Source organism: Pongo pygmaeus, chromosome 1 (genome assembly GCF_028885625.2).
Source record: "Pongo pygmaeus isolate AG05252 chromosome 1, NHGRI_mPonPyg2-v2.0_pri, whole genome shotgun sequence".
NCBI lineage: Eukaryota > Metazoa > Chordata > Mammalia > Primates > Hominidae > Pongo > Pongo pygmaeus.
The window spans coordinates 40,722,187-40,741,136 of NC_072373.2; the positions used below are offsets into that span (position 1 = coordinate 40,722,187).

The 18,950-nt window shown below is 37.4% G+C and overlaps 1 pseudogene; it reads left to right on the plus strand.

Moving 5' to 3' along the window:
- Positions 1-17,246: 17,246 nt before the first annotated feature.
- LOC129012292 (small ribosomal subunit protein eS26-like) lies at positions 17,247-17,683 on the plus strand (annotated as a pseudogene).
- Positions 17,684-18,950: the final 1,267 nt, after the last annotated feature.

Here is an 18,950-nt window from a genome sequence, read left to right on the forward strand (position 1 = left end):
TTGTTCTTATTTGATGCTTAATAGCCTAGGTGTGGTGGAGGCTGGAAGGGTATTCTCTATCACCTCTGTTCAGCCTCAGTATGGGACAAGCCCAGCATTCCTGGCTTCCAGGGGTGGACTGTCTCAGTGATCCCTCTCCTCCCCTAGTGGTAGATCTCTAGATCTGGGCCCAGGATGGTTTCCTGTCTTTCCTCTCAGGGTAGGCAGTTTTTCTGTTTTCTTCTAGCCTCAATAGGTCTTCACTTGAGAATGATAGTATTTGCCGGCCATCCCCTAGTGACATAAGCTTATTTTTCCATGGGGGAGAAGGACCTAGGCAGAGTTCTGTTGTCTTTCCTCTTTCCTGCAGCAATGGCTGCTCCCCTTCCCCAAGCCTGCAATACAATAGTTTTTTTTGAGATCGGATGCCCTGCTCTCAATCTTTCTAATGAACCCCCCATGAGGTTAATAAAGAGATTTCATGTAATCCCAGCACTTTGGGAGTCCAAGGCGGGCAGATCACGAGGTCAGGAGTTCAAGACCAGCCTGACCAACATGGTAAAACCCCGTCTCTACTAAAAATACAAAAATTAGCCAGGTATGGTGGCGGACGCCTGTAATCCCAACTACCCAGGAGGCTGAGGCAGCAGAATTGCTTAAACCCAGGAGGTGGAGGTCGCAGTGAGCTGTGTTCACACCACTGAACTCCAGCCTGGGCAACAGGACGAGACTCCATCTCAAAAAAATAAAATAAAAACAAAGAAACTTCAAATAGTTAGAAACTCCCTCATATCTATGGCTCTATGCTCTCACACTGGCTCACACTCTGATTTTAGCCATTTGTTAAAAGTTTAGCTGAAATCTTGTTTTCATGGCTGCACCACATTCTTTCAGTCCTCTGTCCTCTGCCCCAAATAAGCCAGGGCTTGTGTCCTGCATCTGCCAAAAGGTGCCTGTTTTTCTTTAGACTTCAGACTAACTGGTTTCCCTGCCATGTCAACTCTCTGATGGGTTCAAGAAAAGTTGTGATTTTGTAGATTGTCCACTTTTTCTTCTTGTTAGGTTGGAAGCAACTTTCTTTACAACTTTCTACATTCTTAGTGGATATTCTGATTTATTCTTCTTAACAAAATTGTGTCCATACTCGAAACTTCTCAAGCCATAAATGTTGGGAATCATGGCAGGTATAGAAATGAGGCAAGATATGTCCTTTGAGTTTCAGAAGACCATCAATGGGTGTGATTTTACTTGGATATGGGTCATAGAGGCTGACAAGAGAAAATAAATGCTGAAAGAACATTTGGTATAAGTCCTTTGGAATTTATTGGCATTCTTTTTAAAGTAGTGTATGGCCAATTTTTGTAAATGTTTCATGAACACTTGGAAAGGGGTACTAATTTGTGATTAGTGATTAAGTTAAAGTGATTAATTTTATAGACTAAAGTCTGATAACGATTAAAGTCCTTATTAATTTTTTATTCATTATATTATTTAAAATTTGTGTCCATTTTTATATTCTTGAATTGTCAAACATGTTTTTATCACTTTGTTCTCATAATTCTAATAGTTTTGATAAAAGCTAGCCCATATTAATGTAAAATAAGGAATTTAGTACAATTTTACTTCTTTCTGTTCACCATTACACAATCTTTATAACATAATATAAAGTTATAAAACTAGATATTATTTTTGTTGTATATCACTTTCCAGATTATTTTTACTTTAGCACTTTTTTAAAACAATAATTAAATAAATATTTCAACATAACTATGTATGTGAACTGATAGAATTGTACTTGCAATCCTTTTCTACTCCAACTTCATCTTTCTTGAGTTCCCACACTTGCTTCACAGTATCTGTCAGCTAGATAGTACCTTAGAATAACCTTTTCAGGAAGAATACATGGGTGGGATAGTTTTTGAGCTCTTACCTATGTAAAAATATATTTCACTGCCACAATTCATAAGCCCCTCTTTCAGCTATAGTAGTTTTATATTGCTGAAAGTTAGAAGTTGGAAACAAAATAATTACTGATGAGAGGAGCTTCAGTGGAAGTAGTGTCTTTATGTGTCTCAAAAATCCGTTCTTGGCCGGGTGCGGTGGCTCACGCCTGTAATCCCAGCACTTTGGGAGGCCGAGGCGGGCGAATCACGAAGTCAGGAGATCGAGACCATCCTGGCTAACATGGTGAAACCCCGTCTCTACTAAAAAATACAAAAAATTAGCTGGGCGTGGTGGCGGGCACCTGTAGTCTCAGCTACTTGGGAGGCTGAGGCAGGAGAATGGTGTGAACCTGGGAGGCGGAGCTTGCAGTGAGCCGAGATCACGCCACTGCACTCCAGCCTGGGCGACAGAGCAAGACTCCATCTCAAAAAAAAAAAAAAAAAAATTCTGTTCTCTTATAGCAGGAAGAAGTATGATCAGGCTATCTGGTTGTAGCCTGGGCTCCATATCCCAAGTGTAGGTGTAATGTGGTTGTTTTGTTTCATGTGTCTGAATGATTTTTCTATCTTGTTCAGACACTCTCCCTCCCAGAATATTTCCTTCAGGAAACTCTAGTTTGAATGCTATCATCAAATGATTTCATTAGTTTCTGGTGTCGTTCAGACTGTGTTTTCTGCCTTTTCATGGCTATTTCAATAGGAGACTGAAAAGGAACAAATCAGGCATGAACAGCTGACCTCTTTTACAATCTTTAGTGTTATTCCTTCATTAAAGAAATATTTATGCAGTACATATTTAAAGGCTATATTATATTTCAAAAAGTTTACTTAACCATGCTTAAAAGTTTAATCATGTTTAGACACTTGTGTTATTTTAGACTATGTGTTAGTAAAATAGTTATTTATTAAGAAACAATGTATTAAGGTGCAGTCTTAAATGTAGAAGTCTTAGGCCAAAGGTTGTGATAATTTTAATAAAACTTATATATAATCCTGAATTCCTTTCCCAAAAGGTCATCACCTTTCAACTTCTACCAACAAATGGTTATGAGTGAAGGTTTAGCTTTTTGCTATCAGAGATTACTCTAACCAACATATGCCTGACTACCAGGAAGGAAGTAATATCAAAGAAATGGCTGAGCACAGAAGCCCCTTGCCCTGTGGGCAATGTGATAGAGTTGCACAGAGAGGTTGGAACCTAGTCCCTGGCTAGAAGGTGAGAAAGAAATTCAAAGAGAGTCAAGCCAGAGATGAAACTAGAATGAACAAGAGAAGCAAAGAATAGGAAAAGAATAGGTTAAATTGCTGGGAAATAAGAGCAGATGGGCTAAAGAAGGAATGGGAGATGGAGAGTCCAGACCAGATGCTGAAATCGTAAGGACAGGGCATAGATAATACCAGGACAATTTTCTACTGTGAACAAAAACATGTCAGCATAGCCAGAGAAGCAGAGGCCTGAGGCCATAACTTCCCAAAAGGGACCTGGAGAAATCCATCCAGGACCTTCAATGAATCCTCCCTACTCTTAAAGATCCCTTATTACTTCTCACTATGAAAAGCCATGGCACCTTCTTGGGTGTCTCCACTAATGCAACAATACAGTGCTGGGGTCATAGTGATTCTTAGTAAGTGCTTGCAGTATGCTCATTGAGCCCAATTCCTGTATTTGATAACTAGATTTTTCCCAATTCAGTGCAGAGGGGGGACTCCCACTAAAATCCAAACCAGCTAAACCCACCACCTTTCACCTACTAGGCTGTAAGCACCAAAGGAAAGGAAGAAGATTCAAAACCAGACATGGACAAAGGTCCAGTAGCTCCAGGGTGGATGTCTAAGTCCTTGAAGAATATAAGGAACAGCTCCCAGGCTGTTGAAAGCTCCAATTTTATTTTAAAATGTGATTAGGAGCTGGGGAAGCTGATGCTTTTTGAAACACTCTTGACTCCAGCATCTGTAGCAGCTCTGAATTATTTGGCGGCTTAAATTGCAGCAGGCAAGTTGAACAGTGAGCATTTTTCAGTAACAGTGGCTGAACTAACATTCCCCCCGCCACCGCCACATTTTCTAAAGCCCACAGAATGATAACTGAATAGCTCATTATTTCCTTTGAAAAGGCTGGACTCTGCAGGTTGTCTCCACCTTTGCTGTTCCCTCTGTGGTGCTGGCTTTAAATAGTTCAGCCCTAAGTGCTCAGGTTGCTTTGGAAGTCAAAAATCTCTGACTTTGATCTCTCCATTCGTACCTGAAAAGCACCAAACGCTGATCCAAACTACTCCAGGGGTTTCTAGAGCAAGCTAATATCTCAGTAATAACAGTACCTTAAAATCATATTCTACTATCCCATTTTCAAAGAATTTTGCATACAAAATCTTACTTTAAAATGTAAAATTAATATCTCACTCTGTATGATGGTTAATTTTATGTGTCAACTTAATGGGGACATAGGATCCCCTGATAGTTGGTTGAACATTATTTCTAGGTGTGTCTGTGAGGGTGTCTGGGAAAAAAACTGGCACTTGACATTTGAATTGGTGGACTGAGTTAAGCAGATGCCCCCCCATCCCCGCTTCAATGTTGGTGGGTATCATCCAATCTATTGATGGCCAGAATAGAACAAAAGGGAGGCAGAGGGAAGGTTGAACTTGGACTTTGCTTGACTACCTGAGCTGGGACTTTCATCTACTGCCCCCAGCATTCCTGGTCTCAGGTCCTCACACTTGGCCTTGAATCTATCCCTCCAGCCTCTAGCTCTCAGGCCTTCAGCCCACACCACTGGATTTCCTGCATCTCCAGCTTGCAGATGACAGACTGTGGGACTTTACAGTCTTCATCATCTTGTGAGCCAATACAAATATACCTCTTTATATACAAATACATTTAATTACAACATACTATAAATACCAATAGGATATTGTATATGTTCAATAGGTATATAATCTCTGTTGGTTCTACTTCTCTGGAGAACTCTGACTGATGCACTCTTTGAGAAAGGCAGTCCCATTTAACAGAGGAAGCCACTAGACACAGAGAGGTAGGTGACACCTCTTTAAGACAATAAGCTAATTAGGGAAAAAAAACAAAAACAAAATGAAATGGGTCCTAGGAAAGCATCACTGACCAAGTGTTTCCTCTATAATCTCACACATTTTATTCACTGAGGATGGGAATAAATTTGATAAAAATATTGCAGGCACTGGAGGGGAGGCTTGCACAACAGGGCTGCATTTCTAAAACCTTCCCATCTCTTTCAGGGCAGGCATGTCCCAGGTCCCAAAAACCTTTCTGTAGGAAGCTTCTTCACCAAGCGTTCTCTCCATGAAGGATTCTGTTGTGGAAAGCCAACTCCTCCTCGGTCTGTTCAGGTGTGCCTGTGAATTATCCTCAGATGATTTTGACATTAGCCTGCTGGCAGAAATGTTTTGTGAGAGTCTATTTCTAGTGGCAAGATTAGAGTCCCTAAAGCTAGAAATTGTATATAGCATGTGGTACAAAATAAACTTCCACAATCAGGACCTTGCACAGTCTCACTTTAGCTTGGGAGCCTGGGTAAAAGCTGGCACCCACTTCACATAAACAGGGTTGGGACCATATGGGAGAGGTCACAGAGGGGAATGACAGAGATGGGAATTATTCAGAGAGCATGAAAACCAACCTCCTCATGTAACAGATGCATAAACTGAGGCCTTGAATTAGTAGTTGGTTCACGAGTAGAAACTAAACCTCCTGATTGCTAATTTAATGTTTCCCTTAACCCACGCAACCACCAAAATCATTCTGCTGATCCAGGTAGGAATAGGCACTTATGAGGTCTGATCTCTTGGATGCTGTCTACATAACTGGCATCTGGAAGTTTGCTTAGCCTGTCTTGGAATGATTGTTTTTATGCCTACTGTCTCTATTCTGACTGGGGCCAACTTTTGTGCTCAAGAATCATGCCACAGTACTAGTGCCAAGGGATGCCTGTTCCTGTCCAATGGTGATGGGAGTACTAACACTGAAGTTATCATTATGAAAATGTAAAAAAGACAGCCTTATTGACCTGGTCTGTCAAATGGGAAGTTGGCTCTTTTAGGGAGCTTTGGAGGAGGGAGAAAACCAGTTCTCTCTGTATTTTATCCTGTCTATCATCCTGATATCCAAGCTTGCATTACATTTCAAAGCATGATAAGTCCATTTCCTCATCCCCTGACAGAGGGCAGAATAACATTAACCAGATTGATTTTTATTCTTTCCTCTCTGTGTAGCCATTAGACATGTGTTCTGCTGGAGTCAGCCCAGTGTGGACTTAATTAATGCCCACTAGTTATTGTCTCTTGCTTACCTTCTTACTGATACTTAGTTCTTGAAAAACTGACCATGGGCAGGGAGAAGAATGCAGATGCATGCAAATGAGTCTTGATGGTGTGGAGCAAGTCATGCTGAAGGCATGGAGCCACATCCCCATCTGGTCTTTATCCATACAGACACAGCTCATTTTTCCCTCCTACACTAGCAAGGGCATGTGTTCAAATGCCCATATCTGTGGTAAAAGAGTTGTGATTCATTGAACCATCTCATTTAACATCCCAAGCCTCAACTATCTTTGATTGATTCAGAGATTTGTCTGGGTCCAACTTCTTGCTTCTGTAAGGGAGATCCAGGGAAATGATATAAAGACAAAAATCAGAGGCATAATATGTGCAAATAAAAAGAAATTCAAAGTAAAGAAGCTCAGTTCAGCCCAGGCGACCTGAGTATTAAAAGGCGAACAATTTTATCAAATATATACATATATATGTTAAATATATTTGATAGATATATCTTTCACTTAGCTCATCAATTCATATGCAACTCTATTTTTCAAGGATAATCTTAATGCATCATTTCTATAAGGAAAATGAGTTGACTCTTGTGTCAGATTGTAATTATCAAAAATGGCACATAGCTGGGAGTGGTGGCACATACCTTTAGTCCCAGCTACTCAAGAGGCTGAGGCTGAAGGATTGCTTCAACCCAGGAGTTCAAGGCTGTAGTGAGCTATATCATGCTACTGTACACCAGCCTGAGCAACAGAGAAAGACCCTGTCTCTTAAAAAAAAAAAGGCATAATGATATTTCCATACAATATAATCTCCCTGAACCTCACCACTCTCCATCAAGAGATAAAGGTTATTTCCCTTCCTTTTACCCTTGGCAGGCTTGTGACTGTGTCACATAGAGAATGTGGTGGAAGTGATGTCACGTGACTTTTGAAGCTATTTTAGAACATGAGTGAGCTTCTCCCTAGTGCACTCTCTATCTCTCTTGCTCATGTGCTTGCCCTTGGAACCAAGTCATCATGTTGCAAGAAAGCCCAAGCCATGTGGAGAGGTCCCTGTATCTGCTCTGGTTGAAAGTCCTATTTAAGGTTTCAGCTGAGAATCAACATCGACTCCAATTATGTGAGTGAACAAGCCTTCGGGTAACTTTGATTCTCACTCTGCAAGCTGTTAATAGATGCTATGGGGTGCAGGTGAGCTATTCCTGCTGAGCCTCACTCAGCAGATTCCTGAGTACAATAAATGCTGTCATTGTTTAAAGCTAATAAAATTTAGAGTGACTTGTTGTACAGCCATGATAAGTAGAACAGGTTTTATTGTGTGAAGTAGAAAACTATCATAACAAAAACCTAACTATGTGGAAGTGGCTTTGGGACCAAGGAGAGGGCAGAAGTGCATGGCCCCTGAAGAGGCTGTTAGCTGAGGCCCGATTGCCCTGAGGAAGTTGTCTGTGAGGGCTTAAAAAAGTGAGGAAAATGTTATTGGGAGCTTGAGGAAAGGGGACTTTTAATATAAAGTGACAGAAAGTTTAGCAACACTGTCACCTATAATGACATAGGAAAGAGAAAGTTTACCTAATGAACTGGATCTAGCTGAGGAGATTTCCAGGCAGTGTGTTCAAGATGTCGTCTAGCTTCTAGCTGTTCATAGTAAAATGCAAGAGGAAAGCTATAACTGAAGAAGGGATTGTTAAATATAAAGGAACCAGGATGTACTGGGTTCAAAAATTACAACTCCATTTTATTACCAGCCTCTCCATATAGCAAATAACACTAAAATTAAGAAATGGCAGCTGGGTGTGGTGGCTCACACCTGTAATCCCAGCACTTTGGAAGGCCGAGGCGGGTGGATCATCTGAGGTCGGGAGTTCGAGACCAGCCTGGCCCATGGCGAAACCCTATCTCTACTAAAAATATAAAAAAAATTAGCCAGGTGTGGTGGTATGCACCTGTAATCCCAGGTAATCAGGAGGCTGAGGCAGGAGAATCACTTGAACCTGGGAGGCGTAGGTTGTGGTGAGCCGAGATCACACCAGTGCACTCCAGCCTGGGTGACAGAGCGAGACTCCGTCTCACAAAAAAAAAGGAAATGGCTTCCAGGCAAAGGTCAAATTGAGAGCTGTTATCAGGAAGGTCAAATATAGAGCTTTATCTACAGAGGAAGACAAGATTGCGACCAGAAAACCCTATGTTGAGACATCAGAAACATTTAAGATGATATCTCAAGCTTAAAAAAAAAAATCTTGCTCCAATTATCTTAAGGTTAATTCTCATGGATAAATCCTATTTTTTTTTTTTTTTTTTAAAAAAAGAGCTTCTAAGAATCTTAAGGGTGTTGTCTCACAATAGCCCTGTGGAAAGCCCAAAACGGAGGAGGCCTTGCCTCAAAGGAATTTCAATGGCTATGGCTTTTATCTGATGGAGTAGACTTTAATAAAATTTAACTAGAAGAAAAAGAGATGATATAAAATGGAAAGAGCTCCACAAACTAGGAATAGAAGGGAAGCTCCAACTTGCAAAGGGCATCTACAGAATTTCACAGCTTTGTCATACTTAAGGGTGAAAGACTGGATGCTTTCCTCCCTAAAATCAGGAATCAGTCAAGTAGTCCATCCTCATTTCTACTCAACAGTATACTGACATCTCTAGCCAAGGAAAGTAGGAAAGAAAAAGAAAGTAAAGACGTCGATATTGAAAATGAATAAATAAAGCTATCTCTATTTTCAGATGCGCCATACACAGAAGATACTAATGAATACACAAACATACTCACCCTCTTAGAACTAAAATAAATTCAAAATATAAGATCAATATATAAAAATTCATTGTATTTCTATATATTAGCAACAAATAATCTTAAAATGAGATTAAGTATAAAATTCCATTAAAACTGCGTCTAGGGGAATAACATACTTAGGAATAAGTGTAACAGAAAAAGTTCAAAAGTTATACTCTTAAAACTACAAAACATCATTGATTAATTCAGAAGATCTAAATAAATAGAAATACATCATATGTTCATGGATTTGAAGTCTTAATATTGTAAAGATGGTGATATGCTCTAACTGATCTATAGATTCAATACAATTCCTATCAAAATCATAGCTGTCTTATAGTACTTGACAATATATTTCTGAAATGTATACAGAAATCAATGGACCAATAATAGTCAAAATAATCTTGAAAAATAAGAATAAATTTGGAAGATTAACACTTCCCAATTTTATACTTACCACAAAGATACAGTAATCAAGACAACATTGTACTGGCATAGGATAGACATACAGATCAATGGAATAGCAGTGATAGTCCAGAAACAAGGCCTTTACATTTATGATCAATTGATTTGTGACAATTCAATGGGAAAATAATAGTCTTTTTAAGAAATGGTGTTGGAACAACTGGATATTCATATGCAAAAATACACCATACACAAAATTATCACATAATAGATTGTGGATTTAAATTTAAGGATTGAAAGTAAAAACTCTTGGAAGGAAACATAGAAGTAAATCTTTGTGATCTTGGTTTAGGTAATGGTTTCTTAGATATGACACCAAAAGCAAAAGTAACAAACTAAAAAATTGATGAATTGGATTTTATCAAAATTGAATACTTTTATACTATAAACCATGTCTTCAGGAAAGGGGAAAGAAACCCCAAAGAATTAGAGAAAGTATTTGCAAGTCATATATCTGTTAAGGGAATTGCATCCAGAACATATAAGTAACTTTTAGTACTCAACAATAAAAAGATAAAGCAATTTAAAAATGGGCAAAGGATTTGAATAGACATTTCTCCAAAAAAGATTCACAAATGGCCAATAAGGACATAAAAATATGGTCAGCATCATTTGCCATTAGGAAATGCAAATCCAAACCACAATGAGATGCCATATCACACCCATCAGGATAGCTGTAATCAAAAAGACAGATAATAAGTGTAGGAAAGAATGTGCAGAAATTGCAACCTTCATACATTGCTGATGGCATGTAAAATGGTGCAGCTGCTTTGAAGAACAGTTTGGCAGCCCCTCAAAATGTTAAACATAAAGTTACCATACGACCCAGCAATTCTACTCCTTGGCATAAACTCCTCCAAAACGGAAACATACTTCCACCAGAAAAAATATCTACAAAAATGTTCATAGCAGCATTATTCATAATAGCCAAGAGGTGGAAACAACCCAAAAGTCCATCAACTGACAAACAGATAAGTGAAATGTGGCGTCCTGGTCCAACAGAATTTTATTTAGTAATAGAAAAGAAGGAACAGTAGTTCATCCAGTAGATATCTGCTACAACATATATAAACTATGAAAACAATACTGAGTGAAAGAAGCCAGACACAAAAGATCACATATTTTATAATTTTATTTATACTAAATGCCCAGAAAAATCAAGTCCCAAGAGTTAGAAAGTAGTTAGTGGTTGCCTACAGCTGGGAGGTTTTTGGGGCAAAGAAATGAGCAATGAATACAATTGGGTATGAGGTTTCTTTTTGGGGTGATTAAAATGTTTTAAAATCAGATTGTGCAAAGATTGCAAAGCTCTTTGAAATTATTTAAAAAATCATTTCATTGTACACTTTAGTGGGCAAATTGTATGGTATGCAAATTATATCTCAGTAAAACTTTAAATTTTAAAAAGTGTCAAGATTGTGAAAGGCTGAAAAACTGTCACAGAATGAAGGAGACTAAAGAGATGACTAAACGCAATGAGGTATCCTGAATTAGATCCAGAAATTTTAGGGCATTCATGGAAAATTAAAGGAAAAACTTGGAAAATATGAACAAATTTGTAGTTTATGTTAAAAAAAAAAAAAAAAAGAAAAAGAAAGAGGCCTTTGGACTCTAGAATGACTACAGGCAAGAACCAGCCAAACAGAGGGCACAAGGAGGAACCCAGAGAACAGAGCCCAGAGAACGGAGACAAGGGGAATAGTGAATCATTCACTCCCAGGAAGTAGAATAGAGCCCTAATCAAGGATTGGCAAGTATTTCACATTTGCTATGAACCAGTAGTTACTGGATGCTTCCAGTTTTCCCACTTTACTAACGAGACATCCATTATGATTATCTCATGCTTGTCACACAATTTAGGTTATTAGGTGTGTAGGGTACAGATAACTCATCTCTTTAGTTCCCAGTTCTTCGTACTTGGAATTCTTGAGGATCAGACTCAAGGAGCCTTCCCTATCCCTGTATCTGACTTAGATGATAAGATTTTGAATCTTCTCTACATTTAAAATATAATGCTGAAATGGGATGTCTTTTTAAAAAAGTATATCTGTACATCTTTTGGGGGTAGGATAAGTTTTGGAAGATTCTAGGAAGAGCCTTGAGTATTTTCTATGTAAGAGGGAGGGGTATGATGCCAGATGACAGTCTATGGCAGAATGTATTTTTCAGAATAGTTGCAACAATATTTCCAGTCTCATATATTTTTCTAGCACTTTGGCATTCCCCATGAAGAGTTGAAGTATATTTCCCCATCTCTTAAACCTGGGCAGGCTTATGGCTGCTCTGACAAATAGAATGAACTAGGAGGGAAGCAGTGTGACTTCCCCGGCTAGGTTAGAAAAGATGATACAGCTTCTGTCTGGCTTTTCTTCTCTTGGATATTCACTCTTAGAACCTGGGCTCAGGTTTGTAAGAAAGCCCAGGCCACATTAAGAGGTCACATGTAAGCCCCAGTATCTACCATCAGATATTTGAGTGAGTGAGGGATGATTCTAATGTCCAGCCTTGGAACTGATGTAGCTAATATAAGCAGAGAAGAGATGAGCTATCCCTGCCAAGCCCTGCACAAAATAAATGATATTTCATTCGATAATGACAATAAATATTTTGCCCTTGAGCAAAATAAATGATGTCATTGCTTTAAGCCATTAAATTTGGGGGTTGTTTGTTATACTGAGATATTCTGGCATGTTACAGTGTTGGCCTGAAGACAATTCCAGTGGCAAGTCTTTCTTTTTACCTAGCATGTGCCACTTACCACTTTTTAAAAAACTGAAATGCAACTGACATACAAAAATGCACAGATTTCAAATTTCTAATAAATATGATGACTTTTGACAATTTTATATACCCGTATAACCACATCCCAGAAGAAGAATTAGAATGTTTCTATTACCAACGAATGTTTCTTCATCTCCTCCCAGTGGCATGCTGAAGCCAGCTCTCCGGGGCTGTGGGAGTCAACTGCTCACATGCATTCCTAACTCCTAGTTCAGTCATATCACATTGGCAGCTAGAAATCTTGAGATTGGAAGTATTCACAGCATAAAATCAACAAATGCTACAAATCAAAACTTTCACCCACCCACTGCCCCAGCTAGTTCCAAACATTTAACAGATACTACTGATCCTTCCCCTTTTCTATCAATTCCTCCACCCTCCAGAGGTAAATCTTTTTTATTGCTCTCATTGTAGTGAGTTTTGCCTATTTTTGGATTTCTTATAATGGGATTATCCAGTCTGTATCCTTCTGGATCTGCTTTCTTTCACTTAAAATAATATTTGGAAATTGATCCATGTTGTTGTGTATGTCAGTATTTCACTCCTTTTTAATTGATGAATAGCACTCATTGTCTAAACATACAACAATGCCATTGTCTTTTTTCTTGTTGATGGACATTTGAGCTGCTTCCAATGTTGAATTATTATGAATAATGCCTTTATGATAGTATTGTGCTTGTCTTTCAGTAGACATATGTTTTCAATTCTTTTGAGTAATATAGGAGTGGGTTGCTGGGTCATAGAATAGATCTACGCTTAACATTATCAGAAAAAAAGAAACAGTTAACCAAAGTGCTTTTAACATTTTACTCTGCCATAAGCAACGTATAAAAGTTTTCATTATTCCACATGTTTGCCAAGATTTAGCATTATTGACATTTTTAAAATTTTATTTTAGACACGTTGTGGGCACAATATGGTGTTTCATTTTGGTTTCAATTTGTGTGTTCCTGATAACTAATGATGCTAAGCCTCTTTCCAGGTGATCAGTCTTGTGATCAACACTGGTAAAGGGTTTTTTTTAGTACTTTGTCTACCTTTCTATTGGGTTGTTTTTTTTCTTGTTATTCATGTGTAACAGATTGAGAATATCCATATGTCCTTTATGCAAGTCCTTTGTCCTAGCTGTCTGTCTATCCATCTATCTATTTATCTATTTATCTACCTATCTATCTATCTATCGATCTACCTACCTACCTATCAATATTTTTTCTAGTCTGTGGCTTGCCTATTTTTTTTCTGGTTAGTGGTTAAAAAACAAAATTATTTAACTATCTCTAGGTTACAAAGATATTCTCTTTTGTTTTCTTTTACAAGTTTGGAGTTCTAGCTAATGTTGGAATTTATAATCCATCTTAAAATTAGTATTAGTCACTGGAGTCAGACGCGGAGTGACAATTTTTTTTTTTTTTTTTTTTTGCCTGTTTTTGTGATGGAGTCTCGCTCTGTTGCCCAGGCTAGAGTGCAGTGGTGTGATCTTGGCTCACTGTAACCTCCGCCTCTGGGTTCAAGCAATTCTCATGCCTCAGCCTCCTGAGTAGCTGAGATTACAGGCATGCGCCACCACGCCTGGCTACTTTTTGTATTTTTAGTACAGATGGGGTTTCGCCATGTTGGCCGGGCTGGTCTCAAACTCTTGACTTCAAGTAATCTGGCTGCCTCGGCCTCCTGAAGTGTTGGGATTACAGGCATAAGCCACCATGCCCAGGCTGTTTTGTTTTTTATTGCTGATTTTTGCAAGGGGTTTACCAATTTTTTAATTTTTCAAAAGGATAAACTTTTGAATATTTTGATTTTTCTCTATTTGACTTTTATAGAGTTTCATATAAAGGGAATTATATGTACTCTTATCTGTATCTTAATAATAAGACAGAGCACAATTAACATAATAATCAATGATAAGATAGAGTATAATTATTATGAGACGCATCCATGTTGTCATTAGTATTCATTGTTTGTGCCTTTTTATTGCTTAGTAGTATTCCATTGTATGGATATACTACAGTGGAAGGACATTTGGGTTGTTTCTAGTTTTGGGCTATTATGAATATAGCCACTGTGAATATTTGAGTAGAAATTTTTGTGTAGATACATGTTTATATTTTTCTTGAGTATATATCTAAGAATAAGATTGCTGAGTTGTATGGTATTTATATATGCGATCATTTTAGAAATTCACAGTTTTTTTTTTAAGTGATTTTACCACTTTGCAATCCCACCAATAATGTATGTGAATTCTTGTTGCTCCACAACCTCATCAACAATTAGATTTGCCAGTCTTTTAAAATTGTAGCCATTCTAATGTGCATACAATAGTATACCATTGTGGGGGGTTTTTATGGTGTGTGTGTGTGTGTGTGTGTGTGTGTGTGTGTGTGTGAGAGAGACAGGGTCTTACTCCATCACCCAGGCTGGAGTGCAGTGGCATGATCTTGGCTCACTGCAACCTCCACCTCAGGTTCAAGCAATTCTTGTGCCTCAGCCTCCTGAGTAGCAGAGACCACACATATACAGCACCACAACTGGCTAACTTTTGCATTTTTAGTAGAGATGGGGTTTCCCCCTGTAGACCAGAATGGTCTCGAACTCCTGACCTCAAGTCATCTGCCCACCTTGGCCTCCCAAATTGCTGGGATTATAGGTGTCAGCCACTGCACCCAGCCCATGGTTATGGTTTTAACTTATATTTTTCAGGTGATGAATGATGCTGAACATATTTTCATTTGTTTATTGACCATTTCTTAATGGTGTCTTTGGAAGAGCAGTTAATGATGTTAATGAATTACAATTTATCCAACTTTTATGTTTTATACTTTTTGAGTAACATGTCACAAAACTTTTTCTCTAATTAGTTTTCTTCTGGAATTTCTAAAATTTTACTTTTACTTCTAGGTCTATCCTTTATTTTGAATTAGTTTTTGTTTACAAGGAGAGGCTAAGGTTGAAATTCTTGTGTTTTCTTAGGAAGGACCAGTTGTTCCAGAATTATTTGTAGATAAAGTTCTTATTTCTCAATTAAATTACCATTTCCTTTCTTTAAAAATCATTTTCAGTTTCATGTTCCCTAATGATTAATGATGTTGAGCATTTTTTTTGCCATTTTTACCTTATTTGCCATTTGTATATCTTTTTTTGAAAAGTGTCTATTCAAATCTTTCCCCATTTTAAAAATTTTAAATTTTTTTGTCTTCTAATTTTTGAGTTGTAAGAGTTCTTAATACATTCTCGATATAAGTTATTTCTCAGATACATATTTTGGAACTATTTTCTCCCAGACTCTGGCTACTAACAGTGCCTTCAAAAGCAATGTTTAACATTTTTATGAATTCCAATTTATTGAAATTTTCTTTTTGTGCTTTTTGATTCTTAAGAAATATTTGCTAAACATAAGATCATTAAGACTTTATCTTGATTACTTCTAGAATATTTACATTTTTTGCTCCCACATTTGTTTTCTCATCTATTCTGTGTTTCTTGTTGAGGTAGATAAAGATTGAAGTTCATTTGTAGATGGCTCTCCAATTGTTCCAGCAACGTATCTTGAAGAGATTGCTTTTCCTCTACTGAATTGCCGTGGCAGCTTTGTTGAACATCAATTGACCACATATATGCGTGTCTATTATTTGATTTTCTATCCTGTTTCATTGCTGAACATATCTTGTTTTTCGAAACCATGCAGAATCAATTATTCTAGCTTTGCAATAAGTATTAAAATTTTAAATTGGGTTTTCCTTGTTATTTTTAAAGCTGTTTTAGTTCTTTTAGAAAGTTGATTTGCTAACGTAGTCCCACTAAATTTTCATATAACTTACAGAAACTATTTTTTTAATTTGTAAGGGAAAAAAAGCCTGCTGTTCATTTTGATTGGGATTGTATTGAACCTATAAATTAATTTGGGAGAGAATTTGTTATAGGACCAACAGGTTCATATACCTATCACACAGTAACAGACCAATTACACTGAGACAGTAGGGTTTGCAGCAAAGAAAGAGTCTAATGATCACAGGGCAATGAGTGAGGACATGGGAAAAGACCCTTAAATCAGCTCCCTGAGGATTTCTGGGCTGGAGTTTTTAAAAGGATCATGGAGGGCAAGGGACTAGAAAATCTGGGTCATTGACTGGTCGGGGTAAGGGAGATGAAATACTCTGGATGTGGAAACTATTATTTTGTGAGTCAGCTCCTGTGGGGTCCTTCAGACCAGCTGACATCACTAGTTTCATTGGTATGCAGGACCTGAAAGAATGTCTCAAATGGAAAATGTAATGTTTTATAATGTTCAAGATATTATCTATAGAGTAGATAAGGGGAACCATAATCTTGTAATAGGATCTCGATGATTTTGAGGCAACAGGCACCAAACTCTGAGGAAGCAAGTCAGAGAGCACCTGACTTAGTGATTAATGCTAAATGTGCTGAAACTTGTAATAAATCTTACATATTTCCTGTCATATTTACCCTAAGTATTTTTTATATGGACTTGATATTCTACAACATGGTATATCAATTTATTTCAATCTAAAGTCATTTATTAGTTCTAATAGCATTTTTGTTGATTCCATAGGATTTTCTACATAGACAAATGTTGGCTGAGGATAAAGTTAGTCTCTTCATTTTTAATTTGGATAAATTTTATTTCTTTTTTTCATCTTATTGCACTGATTAGAACTTTAGTACAATATTGAAAAATATTGATGCATATGGATATCTTTGTCTTTTTCCTGGTATTAAAAGGAAGAATTAATTCTCTCATAATTATGTGATGTTAGCTATGGGTTTCCTTCAGGGATGTCTTCTACCAGGTTAGGCAAGTTTTTTTATTTTCCAAATTTTCCAAGAGCTCTTTTGTTTTTTGTTTTCAGAAATAAATGATGGATTATGTCAAATGGTGGTATGGTTTGAATGCTTCCTCTAAAATGCATGTTGAAATTTAATCCTCAATGCAGTAGTATTGAGAGTTATGGCCTTTAAGAGGTAGTTCAGCTCTCCGGTGCGTGCCTCCAAGATGACAAAGAAAAGAAGGAACAACAGTCGTGCCAAAAAGGGCCGCGGCCCCGTGCAGCCTATTTGCTGCACTAACTGTGCCCGATGCATGCCCAAGGACAAGGCCATTAAGAAATTCGTCATTCGAAACATAGTGGAGGCCGCAGCAGTCGGGACATTTCTGAAGCGAGCGTCTTCGATGCCTATGTGCTTCCCAAGCCGTATGTGAAGCTACATTACTGAGTGAGTTGTGCAATTCACAGCAAAGTAGTCAGGAATAGATCTCGTGAAGCCCACAAGGACCGAACACCCCTACCCCGATTTAGACCTGCGGGTGCTGCCCCACGTCCCCCACCAAAGCCCATGTAAGGAGCTGAGTTCTTAAAGACTGAAGACAGACTATTCTCTGGAGAAAAATAAAATGGAAATTGTACTTAAAAAAAAAAAAAAAAAAACAAAGGAGGTGGTTCAATTATGAGAGCTCTGTCCTCATGAATGGATTAATTTATTTGTGGATTAATGGATTAAAGGGTTTATGGATTAGTGGGTTATCATGAGAGTGAAACTAGTGAATTTATGAGAAGAGAAAGACAAATCTGAGCATAATACATTAGAATGCTCAGCCCCCTTGCCATGTGATGCCCTGCATCAACCTGGGACACTACAGAAAGTTTAACTACAGGAGCAAGACCCTCACCAGATGCAGTGCCTTACCTTTTGACATTTCAACCTCTATACCTGTAAGAAACAAATTTCCTTTTTAAAACAAATTACCCAGTTTTAGGTATTCTGTTATAAGCAAAGTAAGACAAATGGTATCTTCAACTGTAGAGATGATCATTTGTTTCTACTTTGTTAATATGGTGAGTAATATTAATCACATTTTAAGAATTCAACCAATATTTCCTAATAAGATAAAAAGATAGGCCCCACTTGGCAATAGTTTATATTTTAAAATATTGTTAGATTCTATTAGCTAAAACTTGTTAATAATTTTCACATTTATCGTTATTGTTAACATTGGTCTTTTGTTTTCTTTTTAAATAATACTTACATTTTCTGATTTTTATGTCAGAGAAGTGCTAGTCTTATTCACTGCATAGGGAGGTTTTATTTTTCTTCAGTTTTCTGGAAGAATTTGTATGGAATTTATATTACTCTTTTCTTAAATGTTTGATATAATTTACTAGTGAATTTATCTGGGCCTGAAGTTTTCTTGGTGGTAAGATTTTTAACTACAAATTCAATGTCTTTAATATGGAGTCATTTTTTTCACCTAATTTATCTTTAGATAGCTTTAGTAGTTTGTGTTTTTCAAGTAATTTTTTCATTTTAGCTAGATTGCCAAATTTGTTGCCATGAAGTTCTTCATAATATTTCCCTGGTGTCTTCTTAACTGTAGGATCTGTAGTGATGTTCTCTCTCTTCTGGATAATTTGTGTCTTTTTTCCAAATTAGTCTGGCTAAAGGTTTACCAATATTTTTGATCTCAAAGTAACAGGCCTTGGATTTTTTTCTGTTTTTAATTTCATAGATTTCTGTTCTTTATTATTTTCTTTTTGCTTCTTTTGTTTCATTTTGCTCTGCTTTTTTATTTTCTAGAAGTGAGAGCTTAGATTATTAATTTGAGACATTTTTTCCTAAAAGCTAACAGTAAGCATTTAGTGGTATAAATCTTACCCTAAGCACTGCTTTAGCAGCACCCTAAAACTTGTTTAAAAATTGC